Raw genomic sequence first — 21,563 nt, 5'->3', positions numbered from 1 at the left:
GGAGCGCTCGTTGTTTCTCTCCACGTGAACTTTTCGCAATTTTTAAACGGGTGTTAATAACCTGTAACCAGGCCATGTCCACCATGGCCTGCCACCTGGGACAGAGTGAGGCCATCAGCTGCTCTCTGCTTAGCGGCTGGGCTGGGGTGGCTCTCAGGAGCCCCAAGGCCTCAGGGTTGGAAAACACATCATATCTGGTTTTCGACTGATGTAAAGCAGTGACTCTCAAAGTGGGTTCCGGGGACCCCCAGGGATCCTTCCGGGGTGTTCCAGGGGGTCCCCAGCAACATTTTGTTAATATAGAGTCAAAATAAGTGTCACCACTTTAACCCAATTTACATTGATCGCGTATTTGAAAACAGTATCTGCAAGATCACAACGTGCAACGTGTTGTGAGCTTGGAGACCGGATTTTTTAACAACATTTTAACAACTAAAATATTCCTGTCACTAAATATATTCAGATGGGGCCCGTGGCCAAATACATATTCATTTGGGAGTCCTTGATATGAAAAGGTGTGAGATCCACTGATGTAACACACTGTTTCTCAACATCAAGTCTGAGGCCCACCAGGGGCCCCTTGAGGGTCTGTAACCCTGCAGGGTACAAATGGAAAAGGAAAGGGACCTTTACACTCTGATGTACAGACCCGTAAGTGTCCATTTGGACCCCCTAGTCCCCCAGGACCTGATGTTGAGAACCACTGATGTAAAAATTTCTTTATTCAGTTGAGGGTAAAACTAAATGAGAACTCACCACCTCAGAGCATTCTGACGCATTATGGTGGGTGTCAGCAAAATAAGCACTATTTCCTTTGCTTACTCACATTTCTGCTGGGAAATCTGACACGCCAAGAACTGCATTCGTTTTCATTCTTACATAGTGAATAATAGACAAACGTTTCGGCTATCCAGCCTTCATCAGTGTGACACTGATGAAGGCTGGCTAGCAGAAAAGTTTGTTAAGCAGGGTGAGCAGTTCAGTTACGCGAGGGAGACTTGGAGTAGAGCCAGCTTAGGTGGTTCGGGCATCTGGTCAGGATGCCTCTTGGGCGTCTCCCTATATGTATTATAGGGCTGAAGTGGTTACTGTATGTTTTGTAATAATACAAATCTACAAAGTAAACTAGTAACTAAGGCCGTAGTAGTGGAGCAAAGGTACAATATTTGCCTTTGAGATGTAGTGGAGTAGAAGTAAAAGCATTGGAAATTGGAAATGCTCAAGTAAAGTACAGATAGCTCAACATTGTACGTATACATATACTGCAAGTACAGAACTTAAGTAAATGTACTTGTTTACTTTCCACCACTGGTACTATGTGTGCCCATGCCTTCCACTGGACACTATCTCAAATGTGCCAATTAACCCATTCTGACCTGAGATCAGATTCATACGAGGTTTCCACTGGACACACACTGGTCTGATGAACCCATTCTGACCTGAGATCAGATTTTAAAAAATGTCAGTCGTTCTTCGATTTTTCAAAAATAGCAGACCTACAAGCTCGTAGCGCGCCACTCGGTGGCGCGCTATGAGCTTGTAGATCTGCTATTTTTCAATAGCTAAAGCACGACATGATGCTAACACCAAAATGGGTTCCCGTTCAGAATGGGTTAAAGCCCCTCTGGAAGTCCTGACACAGAAGTTTCTTCCCTTCCCTCCGAGTGGTCATGACTGGATGGAGGCAGAGCAAAGCCTGCTTCCAGGCTCACCCTCTGCAGACAAGAACCAGGAGAGGGAAAACAACAACAACACTTCCTATTGTGGAACATTCCCTACACCGCTCATGTTGTTAATTAGAACTGAACTCCATAATTATACGCCATGTCTCATTGTCTGAGATGGATATGTTCTCTCACACACACACACACACACACACACACACACACACACACACACACACACACACACACACACACACACACACACACACACACACACACACACACACACACACACACACACACACACACACACACACACACACACACACACACACACACACACACACACACACACACACACACACACACACACTCGTTTTAAGCTTTTAACAACAGCTTTTGTTTTTCTGTCTTTTCCCCTCCGTCAATCGTGCCAATTCCAATTTGAGCGCCTCAGAGGGATGCTCATTTTAAGCCATGCTAGCTGCTCATTGGAGAGAGACAGGGAGACAGAATGGCATTGCATCTCTCTTGTAATGGTCCTCTGCCTTATCACAGAGCCCAGCTGTTTCCTTCTCATGGCCGTGGCAGGCCGTTAGCGCCGCTCCCTCAGACAATTTCACTTTCTCAAAGAAAATAAACAGAGGGATCCAATGGATCACTTCGCCAGAAAGACAAACCGCATGGTTTTATCAATCATCATTTGTGGGATACGGAGTGATAATTATTCAGTGATTCTACCTGCTATACTCATTTCCGTGCAAACGTTCTAAATGAGCTGTGTTCGCATCAGGGGGCTGCAGCACTGAAAAACAAACTAGAAAAGGCCTGTTGTGGTTGTTGTTTTAATTTTATTTTAAACCGTACATAATAAAATCCCCAGTTTAAACCACCTACGTACACCCAGTGGTTCTCGGTTCTCGAGGAGTATGCCTCTTTTCCTTATAACATCTTCCGGATATCTGCAATTTGTCTTGGATTACACTAAGAAATGTTAAAATGTATATTAAAAATGAAGTTATTGCTCGTTATTCTAAATAAAGTGTTCTAAACACACTAACGATGCAAAATTAAGACGGCCTCTTTTGCTGAGAAAACGTTACACATGCACATCAAATGTGTGATGTAATCCAGCTCGTACAAAATGACGGCAACATTTTTAATTATCCATTTTATTTTCATCACATCCCAACAAACTGTAATCATTCTGGACATTCCGGCAGGCCTTTTTTTTTTTAATCCCAACGCAACCTATGACACCTGCAGACAAACTGAAAGCGAATTAAATCAGTGCAAATGTCATTTCTACACAGCTTTTCCTTCCAAGGTCTTGACCACAATGCATTATTTATTAACCCATTCTGACCTGAGATCAGATTCATACGAGGTTTTCCACTGGACACACACTGGTCTGATGAACCCATTCTGACCTAAGATCAGATTCTAAAAGTGTCAGTCGTTCCTTAGATTTTTCAAAAATAGCAGACCTACAAGCTCGTAGCGCGCCACTCGGTGGCGCGCTATGAGCTTGTAGATCTGCTATTTTTCAATAGCTAAAGCATAACATGATGCTAACCCCAAAATGGGTTCCCGTTCAGAATGGGTTAAGCAGATCTATATATCATTTATTGTCAGCCCAGACATTTTCCGGGCACCATGGAAACCAGATTTGTATGCCGTGCAGTGTTTCCCAGGGAAGCACAAGCACCACTGCACAGTCACCAGTGACATTGCATGAGCCTATAGTATACAGAGACAGAGGTCCTACCTATGAGAGAATGCTGTTCATATGGACTATGGCACTGGTTCCCAAACTGTTCCATGCCAAGGACCCCCAAATTGACTCTAATTAGCCCCGCGGAACCCCCATTTGAAAAATATATGCCAGGGGGAGCCCCATAAGAGATGATTTTGACGGCTCTAGCGGTGATTCTCAACCCGTTTCATTTCAAGGACCCCCAGTTTGACATGCATTTAGTCTACAGAACCACATTTAATGGCATTTCTATCTCTGGAGTGGGACCCCCAATTTATATTGTAAAATCAATGATGATTTAACTCTGAGAGTGTACAAATTTGTATACTCTCTGAGTTACAGACCCATAAGGGTCCATTTGGTTCCCAAATTAACATTTAGCTGGGTTCCCCCATGGAACTCCCTCAAGTACCCCTGGGGGTCCCCGGACCCCACTTTGGGAACCACTGGACTATGGCACAGTAATCCAACACCAAAATTCTACTCAGACTTTGTGAAATGGTGGCAAAAGTGGAACAATACAGGAAGAGAAACGAGCATTCAAAAAAGAATCCCTAATAAGGAAGAGATTTTTGCCACCACGTGGTTTCCCTGTCCACCGCGCCTTGGAAAAAAGCAAGTCCAAACACGTCCTTGGCACTGAATGAGTTCAGGGCATAATTGAAAAAGAGTGCTTGCTCTCAATGGACGTCCCTGAATAAATAAAGGAAAAAAGAAAAGACCCTCAGCACCGGAGCCCCTCAGGGGGGGTGTTTTGAGTCCCCTTCTCTACTGCCTGTACACCTACGACTGTGTGGCCGCACACAGCTCCAACATAGTGATAAAAGTTCTCTGATGACACGACACGACTGATTCCGGACGATGATGAGACAGGAGAGAGAGGTGGAGAACCTGACACGAATGGTCCCAGGAGAACAACCTGGCGGTCAACGTCAACAGCACTCCCACCACGTCCACACAGGAGTGGAGTGGGTCAGCGAGGTCAATTTCCTGGGAGTGCACATCACTGAGAAACCCACACTTAACGGCTGGGCGAAAAAGACACGACAACACAAGCAACTCTCTCAGGCGACTGAGGAAGTTGTGGCAGAGGTATACCATCCATGGCTGGCTGGTTGTTTGCTGTAGTAAATAAGGCAGTGTGTTTGAATCTGCATACAGGGGCCTCTCGCCCTCCCATCCTTCACTGGTGCGAAATCGGGTAGGAAAAAACGGGGACGCGGTATATGTATGAGATCTGTACTGGCTTCAATCTTAAGGACATGCAGAGGCTGAGCCAGAGCTACACAATCATTTTTCTATTCACTTCCAATGGAACTCAATCTCAACGTGCACCCCGCGCGTGCACGCACACACGCACGCACGTGCACCCCGCGCACACGCGCGCACGTGCACCCCGCGCACACGCGCGCGCGCACACACACACACACACACACACACACACACACACACACACACACACACACACACACACACACACACACACACACACACACACACACACACACACACACACACACACACACACACACACACACACACACACACACACACACACACACACACACACACACACACACACACACACACACACACACACACACACACACACACACACACACACACACACACACGAGCAGCTCAAGGATGTGCTTTGACAATACATCAAGTCATAGCCTTGATTCTCATGCATGGTTGCAGGTTTAGGGGAGAGTTGTTCGTGTCCATACTGTAATATATTGACATGGATATGCAGGTTATGGCAACAACTTTCAATAACGGCTGCATGGCCAAATGCCATACAGCAATTCTTACCTTAGCAAAACATCAATATCAATAGGATATTATTGTGACTTGAAGTTGTGTGTCTGCAGTAGACTATATACAGTATTTAAATCTTCACTCTGTTGTACAATAAGTAGGTCTACCCTACTGTATCTAGGCTGCTGAAACAACCCAATTTGGGAATCAAAGATGAGGTGAGTCTCAGCATACCTTATCTGAACTAATTTCATCTGAATGTGAACATACATTGTCAGCTGCTATATTTTGCAGCCTGTGGAATTCATTAATTGATGCCTTTCAATGGCATTGGCCTGACTTCAGTCCAATGTCTATAGTCTACCTCACAATTCTCACGTTGGTTTAAGAAAGGCTGGAAAGCTCTCACACACCCGCACGCATACACACGTCACGCACACTTCTGTGTGCACACTCACTCACGTGTACGGTACAGTACAGTATATGAGTGAACGAGACCGAGAGAGAAGAAACACAGGCAGGGGAAAGTCAGAGAAGAATAGCTCATTGTGTGTGTTCTCTCTGGGCGGACTATAGCCCTCCGTAATGAGAAATATTACCATTGCCAGACTCATTCTGCCGCCTAGTTTAAAGTCATCACGTTCAGACAAAAGAGTGTCCCCAAGACCCATCCGACCATTCAATGGTCTTTAAGGGGGACGCAGTGCACAGGGATGCCTTGTCCACTCTTGCCTTTCAATAGTACGGCAAATTATGCTGTAATAGGTGGGTGGGTGGTTTCATTGCACAGCCCTGGGAGCAGGGAGCACTGTTTTATCTGAAAATGACATTGTTGACTGGTAGGTCTACATGCTGAGGATGACTACATTGTAGTGTGGTAGGTCTACATGCTGAGGATGACTACATTGTAGTGTGGTAGGTCTACATGCTGAGGATGACTACATTGTAGTGTGGTAGGTCTACATGCTGAGGATGACTACATTGTAGTGTGGTAGGTCTACATGCTGAGGATGACTACATTGTAGTGTGGTAGGTCTGCATGCTGAGGATGACTACATTGTAGTGTGGTAGGTCTACATGCTGAGGATGACTACATTGTAGTGTGGTAGGCCTACATGCTGAGGATGACTACATTGTAGTGTGGTAGGTCTGCATGCTGAGGATGACTACATTGTAGTGTGGTAGGTCTGCATGCTGAGGATGACTACATTGTAGTGTGGTAGGTCTACATGCTGAGGATGACTACATTGTAGTGTGGTAGGTCTGCATGCTGAGGATGACTACATTGTAGTGTGGTAGGTCTACATGCTGAGGATGACTACATTGTAGTGTGGTAGGTCGACATGCTGAGGATGACTACATTGTAGTGTGGTACATAGGTCTACATGCTGAGGATGACTACATTGTAGTGTGGTAGGTCTACATGCTGAGGATGACTACATTGTAAAATCCACTGAGTTAATGAACTCTGAGAGTGTACAATGTCTGAGCTACAAATGGATACATTAACACTAAGGATTTTAATGTGTTCACATTTTGCTGCTGGTCATATTTGACATAACCTATTCAACCTCACATCCCACATGCAATCATCCCTGGACCCTGATACATAAATAAACATGAACATTACCATGGAAACCAAACCACACTGACGGAGACCACCAAAGCAGAACAACGAGTGTATTTCTGTCCCAGGGTCAGGAATGAAAATGTCCCTGCTTTCACATCAAGGTTTTTCATCAACACATTAAATAGGCAATTGGAAAATTATACACAGATAAATGTGGCAACTACACAAACACATCTATCTAAGGCACGGCAAGGCAAAGAAAAGCTTAAATGTCGCCGAGCTGCTGTTTGTGACAGCAGTACCAAAATAGAGCAAATACAATATAGACATATAAACACACATAAATATTGTTATGGTGTATATATAGTTAGGGCCCACATCACTGTTGTCATTGAAACATCCAGAACCATGAGAAGAAGCAGCAAGGGAGAAAGAAAAATGGGGGCACAGTGTCACTCAAATCTACAGAAAATCGCAGGGGAGCAAATTAAAGTCAGTGTGTAAAGAGTGCCGGGAGTCCAACAAGATTGCCTGAGCTCGATCTCTCTCCTGCTCTGATTTAGTACCAAAGATTGGTAACCTCATATGGCACACATGCACAATTTTTCCCCATCATGTTTAAGATTGTCAAATCAACAATTCTGACAGATACCACCAGTCAAGATTACATTTAGGCAATCTTGCCTTTGCCTGTTTACAAATAAAACATCTATTGTAAGTTTATCATCCAAGATAATTCTCAAGTATTGATACTGCTGTACTGCAGTCACAGGCTCTTGGAGCCTGTAGTACTGTATATTGGTGGCAGGAGCTAGCCTGGCTAATAAGCCAGACCGAATCAGCCGTTGGCAAAAAAAAAATTGCCTGCCCAGGGCTCGAAATTAACTTTTTTACTTGGTAGCACTGGTGCTCCCAAATTCAGAATGAAGGAGCACCAGAAAAAAATTAGGAGCACCCACCAAAATTTTACGAGCACCAATATGTAATCGATTTTTTACATTCATTATTATTACACTTGTAGCCTACAGCAGTGGTTCCCAACATTTTTCATGTCAAGCACCCTCAAATTGACACTCATTAGCCCACGGACCCCCATTTGAAAATATATGCCAGGGACCCCCATATGAGAAGATTTTTACGGCTCTAGCAGTGATTTTCAGTTATTTACATTTCAAGGACCCCCAGTTTGACCTGAATTAGGCTACCGTTCCCCATTTCTATCTCTGGGACCCATAAAATCAAAGTTAATTTAACTGAGTGTACAAATGTACAGTGAAATTGGTTTACCCATAGTATGTAGTACACTCTCAGAGTTTCAGACCCATAAGGGTCCATTTGGTTCCTAACTATCATTTAACCGAGGACCCCTAGGGATCCCCGGACCCCACTTTGGGAACCACTGGCCTACAAGCCAGTTGGTATGAGATGCTATTTTTGTGGCAATAAACCAGTTGAAAATATAATTAAATTCTAAATACTGTCTCTGCTATAATTTCTGAATTTGTAAATGGCTACAAAACCCTTTGTTTTATGTAGGCCTGCTTTTTGATTGAAGTAAAAAAAGAAAAAAAAAAAATATATATATATATATATATATATATATATATATATATATATATATATATATATATATATACATAGGCCTACTGTATATATTTATGAGAAGTTATTTTCATAACGTCATCATAAATGTGTGTGTGTGACTCCACACATTCCATTCAATTGAGCCCTTTTGTTGTCTCTCACAGCTGAGGACCTCAGGTCCAGCTGATGTTGATCACCCAATCAGTCCACGGACTGACGGGAGGTTAGAGGAAGTAGAAGAAGCCAAGGAGATATTTCTTTAAACAATCATAACTCTGGACAGGAATGGACTAGGAACTTACTTTTTTTTTTTTACATGCTCAGATCTTTAAAGTTTAAATCATCTCGCGGGAGGGAACCGGCCCGCGACACTTTCGGTCGCGATCGTTTTGGTCGCACTACAGTAATTATATGCAGTAGCACTGGTGCGCCCAGTTATATTTTGAGATCGCACAGATTAAAATTCAGGCGCATTTGCGACCAAAATGGTCGCTATTTCGAGCCCTGCTGCCGGCGGACAGTATTGTGTGATATTAGTCTGGCTTATTATTAGCCAGGCTAGGCAGGAGCCAGAGTAGGGGTGGGTTTCCAGTTAAAGCTATTGACCAATGCTCATTTCACGTGTTTGTTGATGTCACTGATATGGCCACTAGGGGTGTCAAAATAAATTCGAATTCGAATCGCGATTCCCATAACACACACACAACATGGTGTTTGTGATATGAAATGTAAGCTTACCCTAATCACAGTAAACATCATGTATTCAGTCATTTTCAAGTTACTGTAGTCACTTCAGTTCTAGCCTGGGGTCCACCTATGCTTACAGTATATGACATAGTGTGTGTGTGTGTGTACAGGTGTGCGACGTGTGTGCGTCAATTTAACAAAGGTGCAGACGATCCGAAATCAGCAGAGAGTGATCGACGTTTGCGCTACTCTATGCCGAATTGAAGTGACTTTTTTTTTTCTCCCTGGAAATAAAAACGTCTGGGTTTCCGAGGCTACTTCAGTTCAAGACTGGAGTAGATTGTGATTAAATCCTATGTATTGAATCGAGAATCATTTTGAATAGAGAATCGTTTTGAATCTGGAAAGAAATGGTTAAAAAAAAGAAAAGAAAAAAAAAACGTTTTTGGACTGAGAATCGAGTTGAATCGAATCGTGACCCCAAGAATCGGAATTGAATTGAATCGTGGGACACCCAAAGATGCACATCCCTAATGGCCACTAGTATCCACTATAGAATATATGTACAAATCCTCTCTGGTGAAGGCGCAGTTGCTCCGTCCTTTCCACAGACAATGTGTTGAATCTCACCACGATCTCATAACGCAGAAGTGGCATATCACTGCTGGTGTGAATTTGGCAAAGATCTGTGTGTACACAGTACTGTAGCTGGTCCAAACAGGACTGAAATACGTAACAATTCTATTACAGCTTTTCAGGAGTTGCATACTAGTCTATGAGGTGATTATTAAAATAATCATAATAATAATATGTTGCTTTTGGTTCTGCATTCCAACCATAGATTTGATGATGTTCAAGGATTTAACCCATTTTGACCTGAGATCAGATTCTAAAATTGTCTTCTACATCCTGACAGTTTTCTGAAAAGGCTATGTTTCTATGTCAGTCGTTAAATAGCAGACCTACAAGCTTGTAGATCTGCTATTTTTTCAATAGCTAAAGCATATAATGCTAACACCAAAAGGGGTTCCTGCCCAAAATGGGTTAAATGACCATTTCACAATTGACCCTCCACCTTACGACTTACAGTAGTATAGTTGTTTATGTATCTATCTGCCCATCTACACTGTAGCATTGTTATTTGTTATTTTAGAGTGTCATTCTGAGGTCAGTACTGAATGCATTTCTTTGATCAAAGTCAGCTGAATGTATCCTGCTCTACACCATGGCAGATAATGACAAGTTGCCAGTGTTGGTAGTACGTTCTGACCCTCAAAAGTTTGAATTCCGTCCAACCTTGTCTTTTGATGTCTTATCGACAGCCGTCTGTGCGTATGTGACGGTCGACCGAACGTACTGTGCTTGTCAGCTAAAAGGCTCAAGGTTCCAAACACTCTGAATACCTGCAGAATTGAGCCAAAGGTTTCCAACCAAGTCGAACGTTGAATTGCTTGCCCATACATCTATATTCTATAGGGTGCTAAATTTAGACTCCTGCCTTGGATCTTATCAAGAATACTGTAGGTGCTCTGGAGCCCTTTATTGCGTGATGACTACAATTTGTTTCCCCAATGCCCACAGTAGTACCTCAATGTTCTCGGCCCAAGATAGGAACGCAAGCTGATGGATGGCAGCTGAGATCCTCACAGACACATGCATGTGTACACTCACACAAACGTCCTTTCCTATCTGTGTACAATAAAACCTATAGCTCCGCTATCTACAGTATATCTCCTCGCGCGCGCGTGCGTGTGTGTGTGTGTGTGTGTCTCTACTGTACTCCATCTGCCTGCACAGATGGGGAAAATAGCTGAGAGATAAGAACAAAGACAGAAGGACATAAGATCATTTTCTCAGCTCATTCATAACGGGACTGATTTGTCTTAGTGGTGCAGTTTGATCAATTTGAGATAAACACATTCCCTCACAAATACATAACTGTACGCGAGCACGCGTGCTGCATGCTGTGTACGTACGTACACTCACTCACGCACGCACGCACAATCTCAACCCTTGCGTCCTTCGATCGGCCCATCAATTCAACAGAGAAAGTATAGGAGGGAACACTGCACGCCACATCAATGCTTTCCTGGCTAAGTGCAATTGACTCATGCTTATTTCCCAAATGACATATCGGACTGGCCCACCGCTGCAGGGCCTGTAGGACGCACGGGGCCAACAGCCTGTCCCCTCTCTCTCTCTCACACGCAACCTCTCCCTGTGTCTCTCACTCACAGCCTCCAACATTTCGTCGGGGAATTTCTCCGCGGGGAATCAATGATGTTTGTTTAATTATTGGGTGAATTTAATCAGCGGCACAGCGGTAATTACTGCCTTGCGACCCAGCAGTAGCCATCAGGAAGTCATTCAGTTTCCAGCAATTTGGGCTCCCAAACTAATCCCGTTAGTAATTAAGAGCACTGCGGTTAAATTGCTGCAGAGGTATCGAGGTGGTGGAAGGAGTTACTGATTAATTGTATTATTACGTCATACTTCATAGTAAAAATGACTCTTAACTGAAGCTGATGCACATACAGTATTAACTATATTAAGGCCTATACTTAGTTTACCAGAGTCCTCAAGGTCTCTACTATACACATGTTTTCTCTCTAGTCGACAGAGGAAATTGGGAATGTGCAGCTATAGGGTTTGTGTAGTTCTAATAACCTTGAGTGAACAAGGTCTGACCTACAGTACAGAATAACAAATCCTGCAAAGTGCAAACCAATGCCTCCCTGCTTAGCACTCAGCAAGCATCCAAGGCTGGATTGACATACTAGTGTCAGTGTGTATATTAGTACATGTCCATCATATCAATCTGCCTTATGCTCCTGACCTACAGTATATGGATCACATGGCTTGGGAACCAACAAAGGCTACACTTTACTTGACATATACCTGACTTTGCAGGGTCATTTCAAAAGTCTCCCTTTTGCGCTTTCACTTGATTTTGTTAGAACTTCACGACTAACTTCACAGTACCATCTACAATGCTTACCACTACATACAGTAACTGCAACACCGTTGTGCAATGTGTAAACCGGCCTATCCCTGCACTCACTTTACCATTTTCAGTTCATGGTCCCATTGAAATTAATATATGAAATATCTGCCGTAAAATAACTTTGAAGTAGAACTTCACTGCCTTTGAAGATGAACAGGTTTGAAGTAAGTAATTATTATACTGCACATATACCGTATATGCTATTACTCATTTCTCAATATCAAGCGAAGGAAATAGACAAAGGGACATGGAATCATATAATGACTCACATGCTCACATGAAACATAACAATTATAGTATCAAATATATAATTGTTAAGGCGTTAAGGTGTTCATTACCATGAACACAAAATCCAATGAATCATACTCTAATCCCATGTTGAAGGGCCTCTATAGAGTGCACTTCCAAAACCGCATTCACATTTTCACACAAGTGTCCTTGTGTCCCGAGGGCTGAGCCCCACGACTGTCACAGCCCTGGGTAGGCAACCCAGCCTGGCGGAGAGGAGCGCACGTTTCTAGTTGATATTCAAATCACAGCTGGAATTTACATATTGTGTCTGAATTCCACTGTGAATCATCCCCAAAACATTATAATATAACTCTGACAAATGTAACCAAATGGGGCCATGAGGGTCCATTTGGTTACATTTGTGTGTACTCTCAGAGATAAAAAAGCATGATGAAAAGCCATGCGTGAGGGAAGGGAAGCGAAAGCGCTCCGCTGTGTATTGGCTGTGTGTCAACTGAAGCAGTTCCCCGAGCCCCAGTGTACCTCATTAGCTTTCAAATGGCAGCTGTGGTGCATGCGGCGTGTAGCCCTGTGGAAGTAGGTCGAAAAAGCGTCTGACCACTTTCCGGGGCAGGGTAAGATATGGATCCGAGAGAGATCAATGAAAGTCTGCAGAGCGCAGCGCATGTTGTGTAAGAGAGCAGCCTGCATCGAAGCCAATGGAATAGAAAATGAGTTTTGTTTGGCTAACCCATTTTGCAAACGGCTGACTGATGTCACGGCCAAACTGATGCATCATGCAAGGCCCCGTTCGGTGTTAGTGGAGAGGAATATTATCCTACTTACTGTACAGAATGTGACGTACAGTATGCAGCTGCACAGGCCTGTGTACAGTGGTGTAAAAAAAAAACTAAGTGCATTTACTTAAGTACTGTACTTTACTTATTTACGTTACTGTACTGTAACTTTGTACTTTTACTTCTATTCCACTACATTTCAGATACTTTTACTCCACTACATTTATTTGAAAACCTTACTTATTAGTTACTTTGATTATTATTACAAAACATACATTAAACACTTAAGCCCTATATTTCGGCCATTTGAAAATAGATAATAATAAATTGTAGATCTGCCATTTTCAAAATATTATTATACATTATACATTTGAGAACTTGACATGGGACATTCTGCATATTGAGTACTTTCTACTTTTGGTACTTTAATTACAATTTCATATGAATATTGCAGAGTATTGATACTTTTACTTAAGTAAAACATGCAAGTGTGGTACACATAGGCAGTATCAAGGACAGGGATTTGAATTTGAACCAGAGCACTTTCCCGAGAAAAGCTCTATATAAGTTAGAGATATTATTATTATTATTATTATAGGAGTGACGGCGCATGACATTTTGACATATGACTTGATATTTGGCTGACTGGGGGAATATTAGCCGAGGTACTACAGACCCGTACCCTTCCAAAATCTCTGCTGGCTTTTCTTTTAACAACTGTTTTTAAGATATTCCAACGAAGCATCCTAGGGACTTAAAGTTCAGTATTTTGTCAAGAACAGGGCGGCTGTGACTGATCTATCAAGGATGGACATAACTATACACCACCTTATTACGCAATGTAGCACCCAGCAGAATTGTCCAATTTTCTGTTTAATTACAATCGTTATTACTTTTCTTCGTTACTACTCCAGAATTGTCTTCGTTATTACTCCAGTCCCTGCATTCGAAAATACCAATGACAGAGCTGAATCCATTTTAACTCCCCACCTTATTAAACAAAGCACTTGTAGGACACAATTATATGATAGCTAATACTGCTAGTTTGCCTAATTTGTTTACAAGCGAAGACAGGTTTGCTTCCATTTAATTTGTTTTCAAGGCTAAAACCATTAACCATTAAACCATATTGATGTTGGCTCCGGATTTGCAGGAACAAAGGAGTCTATGCCTTACTTACATTCTGTCAGTTACATATTTAGACACTTAACCCTATATATATATATGTTATTTTTCCATAATGTTTGCCTCAGAATAGGGACGCTTACAACTCCCCCCTGGCAGGTGAAAAGAAGCGGCTTGGACTCCTTATGCATAGAAGAAAGCATTAGGTCAGTCCGTTTCTCTCCCCAGGTTGGCAGAGGGAGTGCAGCGTCCAGGATTACATTGGATAATTGACACTGCGTGGAAAAAATGGGTTGCAAAATCATGGTATATTAAAATAAAAACATAATGAAACTGGCATCAGTCCAACTGATTATCAGAACACCCTGTGACAGACCATCCATCTGTCTCTAGTGTGGATACGCTGGTGTGACCTCAAATCGCCTGGAAAGGAGCCAGCTTAGGTGGTTCGGGCATCTGGTTAGGATGCCTCTCGGGCGTCTCCCTAGGGAGGTCCTCGACGCACGTGCCACTGGGAGGAGACTGGGGCGGGGCGGGTATAGATTGGGTATGTCATACCCCCGAACAGGGACAAAAATGCCACAAAAATGTCACTATGACTTACACTAGCAGCCATAACCGTATAAGGAGTTCCCAATGCAGCTATAAGCCCAGATATGGAGTGTGTCATCTAACCTTAATCTGTTGTCATGGCATCAGGCGCAAACAAATCTCCAGCAAGGGCAGAATCCATATATGGGTAGAAAAGGGAGCATGCCCTATTATGAGCCAAACCTCTAGTGTATGTAAACAACCCTCCATGTGCAGTAGTTTACAGTCACTAGCTGTCCCGATGTGAAGAGCCCTATATGAACCCTTTGGTGATGACAAAGCTCCCTCCTCCTCCTGCATGCATGTGCCTCAGGCAAAGATCAACATGCAAACGTGACCTTCAGTTTAATCCTCCCCATCGACTGGCATATCCACCCCATTCTGGCTTTCATTTCATTTCATATAAGTCGCGTCTGAAATGTGTGCCCAGTGCTCCTTTTGAGCGATATAATTCTGAGGTTGGCAGCGTGAACTCTGCTCCCCCTGTGCCGTGGTTGGCGCTTAGCGGTAGCCTAAAGGTCAGGAGACAACAGTTACAAGCTTCAATAAAGTGTTTCCGTTAACATCACGTCCTTTCCGCCCGTAATTTACTGAGACAAATTGACGGAGCTTATAGAAGTCACGTTTTTCACGCTGCATCATAAAGCATTAATTTAATGCAAAAACTGAATTTATTCTGTGATCCAAACACCGCCATTTTGTCGATAAAAAAAGGTTTTTCTTTTTCTCTCGTTCTATTTTACTATGTAAATGGAATGATTGCTAAGTCTGTGCTCAGAATGAGAATAGCGCCTTTTGTGAGCTAAGGACATATTAAGCTAATGGCACCATCCTGGCTAATTACAGACAGATGGAAGTTTCACCAAGACAAATAATTGCCATAGTCCTTAATCACATCATGTGCGATTAACTGGCAAATGGAGATGCATGTTTAGCTGTTTGCTGGCACAAATTCTCCATTAAAGATTAAAGCTTTTTGGATCTGAGGTGAAAATTAAGTGGGTGCTAAGAGGTTCCTCTCACCATTTTTGATACACAGACTAAACTCATCCATCGCTAAATGGCAGTAGTAATAGTTCAGCACAGGCCACTATAGATAGATATTATTCTTAAATCAAGATTATAATGGTATCAATTTAAGCCCCTCTAAGAAGAAGTTCAAAACATCTTTGGCCTGGAGGCACTTTGTGAAAAATAAATCAAATTGGTACGTCTGAGGACGACGTGGAGAATATTATAAAAAATATTATAAAAAAAAAAGCCTTTTAGGTCTGAACAAAATCACCGAAACGTTGAATTAAACGAATCCGTGGTATTAACTTTTTATGTGAAGGATATCGCCAGTGCATGTTTAAACTTTTTTTGTTTTGTCATAAATTACAGTAAAATAGTAAAATATTGATACAAGTGCCACACATTGATAGCTTGTGGATTAACTAACTTGTAAGCTTAGGTCAACAAACATAAAACAGGGTGCTTTTTCCTTTTCAAATGCATTACATTAGTCAAACCAGTTGCACACCTGGTTGTGTAGAAGCATGTGGGAGCCTCCCCCCTATTCCTCCAGTCAGCAGATACAGTATCAAACAGGGTCTTTCTGTGTCACTGCACAGCAAGTCGTTACAAGAGAGACAACAGATTTTCCCTTCAGCTAAAGGTGTCTCTGGGGCAAAGCCATGTGTGTACATCTGAATATCCTTAGGCATGCTGCCCGGAGGGTCTCCACGCACGCCTGAGCCGTAAGCACTTTCTAGCTCTCGGCGGGAGGCAAAAGGAGCTAGTACTAGCCCATTCTGACCGGGCACCCATTTTGGTGTTAGAATCATGTTATGCTTTATCTATTGAAAAATTGCAGATCTACAAGCTCATAGCGCGCCACCGAGTGGCGCGCTACGAGCTTGTAGGTCTGCTATTTTAGAAAAATCGAAGAGCGACTGACATTTTTAGAATCTGATCTCAGGTCAGAATGGGTTAATCAGACCAGTGTGTGTCCAGTGGAAACCTCGTATGAATCTGATCTCAGGTCAGAATGGGCTAGTAGACAGGGTTTGTCCGGAACACCCTCTCTCCACTTTCAAAGTAGATACAAATGCGCACGCATACACTCAGGCACACACGAGATGGTGGGGAGGGGAAGAACGACGACGGACAGGTCAGGACACAGTGTGAGAGAAGGGCAGAAAGGGAAGGCAAAATGTTAACGTGTTACTCGTGGTTAAGTGGAAGTGATCCAGTTTGGACTGCGGCGCCGTCTCTAATGAGGATCATTAACACGGGCCTGGCTCAGCTAAATGCCGGGGAGGAGTAGAAAGATGGTGGATAAAAAAATAAAACCTCTGGAGCATGCTCCCCTGCTGAGGCTCAATAAGGCAGGCGCCTCGCCTTGTAAAAAGAGATGCGGCTCACGCCGGCAACGGAAGGGATGCCTTAATGCAATGCTGCGCGTGTCGATATAGTCAGCAACTACGATGCTCCCTAAAGCAGGAGCGGCAAGATGAACTCTTGAACTCTTACAGTGCTGTTTTTTTGGAAAGAAAATGATTTAGATGGCGCCCCGGGTTTGAGAGAAAATGTTATAAACATCAGGGTAAATGTGCTTCCGCTTGCTGAGAATGACCTGAATCAATGAGATGTGTGCGTATAGTGCGACGTGCGTCACTGCAACTCTGGCGTCCCACATGGGGATTTCGCTCTTCCCCCTACAGGCTGTACCACCCCATTAAGCTATGCCGCCTATATTATGTGCGATAAAACAAAAGAACCAGAACCAACGAACATAAAAACCCAATCCACAACTTCTGCCGTCCTACTGTAAATCAACTATGATATATTCACCAACCATTCCTGCAACTTTTATGGTGCAATCAATCGCCCGGTTTAGCTCAGCCACGATCAAAACAGCTTGATAAGACAAATGTTCTTTGTCGGCGGTATATAACGGAGAGACGCTTTTCTTAGGCCTCCTGCCATCGATCCCTGATTTCCCCGTGCTCAGCACTAGCTACTCAAAGCCCTGAGGAGGACGGCCGCGTGGAATTTATCTCCGCCAATCAGGCACCTCGGCCACAACCACGGGAAAGTGCTGACTTGTTGCTCCACCTTGGAGCTGCTTCGTGTCACATCGCCATTTTCGTTACTCTGTCTTTGCTATTATTTTCGACGCGCTCAATGAGCTCACAGTCTGAACAGAGACAACGCACACACGTGCACGCCCGGGGGCACGCACGCACGCACACACACACACACACACACACACACACCGCTCTGTGTGCAGCCCAGGGCAGTCAGACAGAAAGTGTGTTGATAAGACGAGAGTATAATTGGTACATTCAACCCCAGTCGTGTTATTAAAGAGCTTTGTGGTCTGTGAGTAGATCAATAGCAGAAATCTACCGTTATCTACAGTATGTTTATGTATTGAACTCCAGAGTCGGGAGACCCCAGGTGACCTTAGTGGTCTTCTGGCCCTTTCTTTCTTTCCTTTCTTCCTCAAGGCAGTCTTTGTTCAAATCCAATGGACAGTCTTTGTTCTGAGCCAATGGACAAAGTTTAAACCAATGCTTTTGGCAAAGTCATGCCCACATGCAGTATGAACAACAGGTCATACACTGTGGTGCAGCAGTGTGATGAAATACAGTATGAAGAACAGGTCATACACTGTGGTGCAGCAGTGTGATGAAATACAATACTCCTTGTTTTACAGTCAATGGAAAACAACAGTTGTCATTTTGTCTTTTAGAATTATTAAAATGATGGTACTAGAAAGAAAGAAAGAAAGAAAGAAAGAACCCATTGCGTTCAGCTATGCGTTACTGTGAGTATGTGCTTGAGCCAACTGTTCTGCCCTGAAAAGATAAATCACATCAATACAGGCCACCTAACATTCATCATACAGATTGAGCTTCTGATAGAATGGACCATATTATGGAAAAACTATCTCGAAACAAAAAGCCAACTTATAATATAAACCGTAAAGTGTAAAATCGTTCAATTGTCATTTATTGAAGCGTAGAAAACAAATACATTTTGAGACAAATATTTTGAGATGCTCCATGTACTGTAGTCACTCATTTCAGATAAATACACAGTAAGCTCCCCTGTTAATTTATCCATTTGAAACACATTTTGTTCAATTTCCTTGTGCACTTGCAGAGTTATCAGGATTTCACAGTGAACCAGTGCTAATCAAATTGACAATCTAGACGACACTGAGCTAATGGCTCCCCCCCCGCCCCTCCCACTCCTCTGATTTGGACTTGTACACAGGCTGATGGATGGAAATGCGGGCTAATGAGTGCCGGATGTGTCCACATTTTAACCGCACGCCTAACGATAAGTAATGGCGGTGCCGTAGCTAACACAATCACCGTTGGGCGCGGAAGAAAACAAAACAAAATCCCCTAGATTGAAATATTATGTAAATTATTAATTACCGCGCAGACATGTGCAATCTCACTCGGCCTGCCCTTTGGCACGCGCATAGCATGGGAGCGCTTCGCTGCGGGACGGAGAAAGCAAACATAACGGAGATAACGCAGAGGCCCGATAGCCGACAAGCCGTGAATACCACCTGTTCACTTCGCTATTTATACATTCTTTTACATCTGCATATTAAGGATTTAGCCGCGAGGTGACTTACTGTGGAAGTGCGCGTTCACGTATAATTGCCAGCTTTTTAATTTGTTTTTTTATCACATCACCCATCATTACATTTGCCCATTACCTCCCCCCATATAAATCTATATTATATGACCATTATGACAAAAGCCAATTAACAACTCCAGATTAAAATGTTCTGAAAGCATGAAAATATTTTCCTGCATTCTCCACTCCACTCCACCCATCCATCCATCCATCCATCCATCCATCCATCCATCTATATTACAATAATAATAGTGTTCCAAGGCATGGTGCGTGTACGCCGTGTGAATTTCAACTACGTGATTCATACATATTCACGTTGAATCTATATTGAATGTACATCGTATGTTGCAGCCCTATAAGCTTCTCCAGAAGGCACTTGCACGTTCAGCAATGTCTCCTTCCGTGGCCCAGGTGGGAATAATGGAAGATGACGTCTCGGATAAAAGTGAGAGAGAGAGAGAGAGAGAGAGAGGCGAGAGAGAGGGGAGAGAGAGAGGAGAGAGGAGAGAGAGAAATGGACAGAGATGAGAGAGACGCAATTGAGAGAGGAGGACTGCAATCAATGGGAATCAAGCAAAGAGTAAGAGAGAAAGCGAGAAAGAGATGGAAGAGAAGTGAAACGGAGGAGAGACAGAGAGAGAGAGATTGGAGTCTTCACCACGTAGCTCAGCATAATGACATGGGGTCCCGCAGGGGGGGGGAGAGGCAGTAGGCAGGCTCCTCGTGCCACATAATGGAATCCTGAGACTGATTTCACACACGATTCAGTGAAAAAGTCGCATGAGTACCGAGAGGCAGCCACTGAAATTAACGGTTGGGGGTCTTATGGAATCAGAGTTTCCCTCGGCAGCGCTGTCAGCAGCATCCTCGTCTCCCTTCTCTCTCTATATGCCTCGCTTTGCCTTTGGTAATGTTCTCTCTGCTTCTGTGTGTGCCCATTATCTCCGTTTGCATGTACAGTAGTGTGCAGTGTGTGTGTGTGTGTGTGTGTGTGTGTGTGTGTGTGTGTGTGTGTCATCTGTGGATGTATCTCTCTGTACTATACTGTATAATATCACATGATATATTCTTCAACAGCACTCTGCTTTTTATTATAATCACTTGGTAATTGATATGACAATAAGGCTTACTTCCGATTCTAATTTCAACTATACTGTGCCAATACCAAATAGCAAATCACCCAACTCTTCTGCTTGCTGGGACCATGGGTAATAAATATACTATGGGAACCATGGGTAATAAATATAATATAATATACTATGCCCAGCTAACTTTGACAAATTAGAGCAAGTGGATGTATGACAATAACCTTCACAGGGTGACAGGCAGCGAAGAGAGACTGGCGAGAGAGAGAGAGAGAGAGAGAGAGGGGGGGGGGGGGGGGGGGGGGGGGGCTGGGGTTGAAAACCTCAAATGAAAGTAAGGAGAGAAATAGACAGTACGAGAGAGACAAGAGTATTTCCAAAATAGGGACACCGTGTCACACAAAGTATTGCATGTCCGCGGAAAGATGACACATCTCCCTATAAATGTCACCCGAGAGGGGTGTCATAACCAAAAAAATAGCCGGGCAGCAATTTTCATGAAGACAACAAAGACAGTGAACTGAGCCAGTCTTCCTGTGTGTGGGTTTCCTCTTTGCCAAAGGACCCGTCACGTACAAGAGCCTCATGTTGGCTCAGGACTCCCAAATAAAATGGAATGTAATTAGCAAATGATGCCAGTGGGAGGGGGGGGAAAGAAATAGAATGACGTTTTCATTGTGCAGCGGACCTATTAGCATCCATTTGAACGCCTTTGAGGAACTCCAACAAAAGGAGTACATGCAGTATCCGTATGGGAGATTCATGTGCATAGCATGCATGTCTCCATCTAAATTGACACCATTGTCCAGTAGTTATTGACATAGAGTATAGTTCAGGGACAGCCCAGAGCGACAGCAACTTTGAATCACGTATAGGCTACCCCTCCCTCTGTGTGGCAATTATGACAGATTCCCTTATAATTATATCTGTTCCAATTAATTATCTCCAAGGAAGGTCTCAAATGACCCTATTAAGTGACTCAAGTGTCCATAATCCAGAGATATTTAACTTGCTCTGATGACACGCACGCACACGCACACACGCACACACACCCCCACCCCGGC

At 43.4% G+C, this 21,563-nt stretch overlaps 1 protein-coding gene across 1 annotated transcript in view; it reads right to left on the bottom strand.

The window, feature by feature from the left end:
* Positions 1 to 692: 692 nt before the first annotated feature.
* Positions 693 to 21,563, bottom strand: part of LOC308325742 (receptor activity-modifying protein 1-like) — a 179,260-nt gene continuing 158,389 nt past the window's right edge. The window contains exon 4 of the mRNA XM_080778408.1: positions 693 to 703. The gene's annotated coding sequence lies outside the window, so the exon portion shown is untranslated. The remainder of the gene's footprint in view (positions 704 to 21,563) is intronic.

Source organism: Protomyctophum bolini, assembly GCF_963924005.1.
Source record: "Protomyctophum bolini genome assembly, chromosome: 12".
NCBI classification, from domain to species: Eukaryota; Metazoa; Chordata; class Actinopteri; order Myctophiformes; family Myctophidae; genus Protomyctophum; species Protomyctophum bolini.
This window is presented reverse-complemented; position numbering and strand designations above follow the sequence as displayed.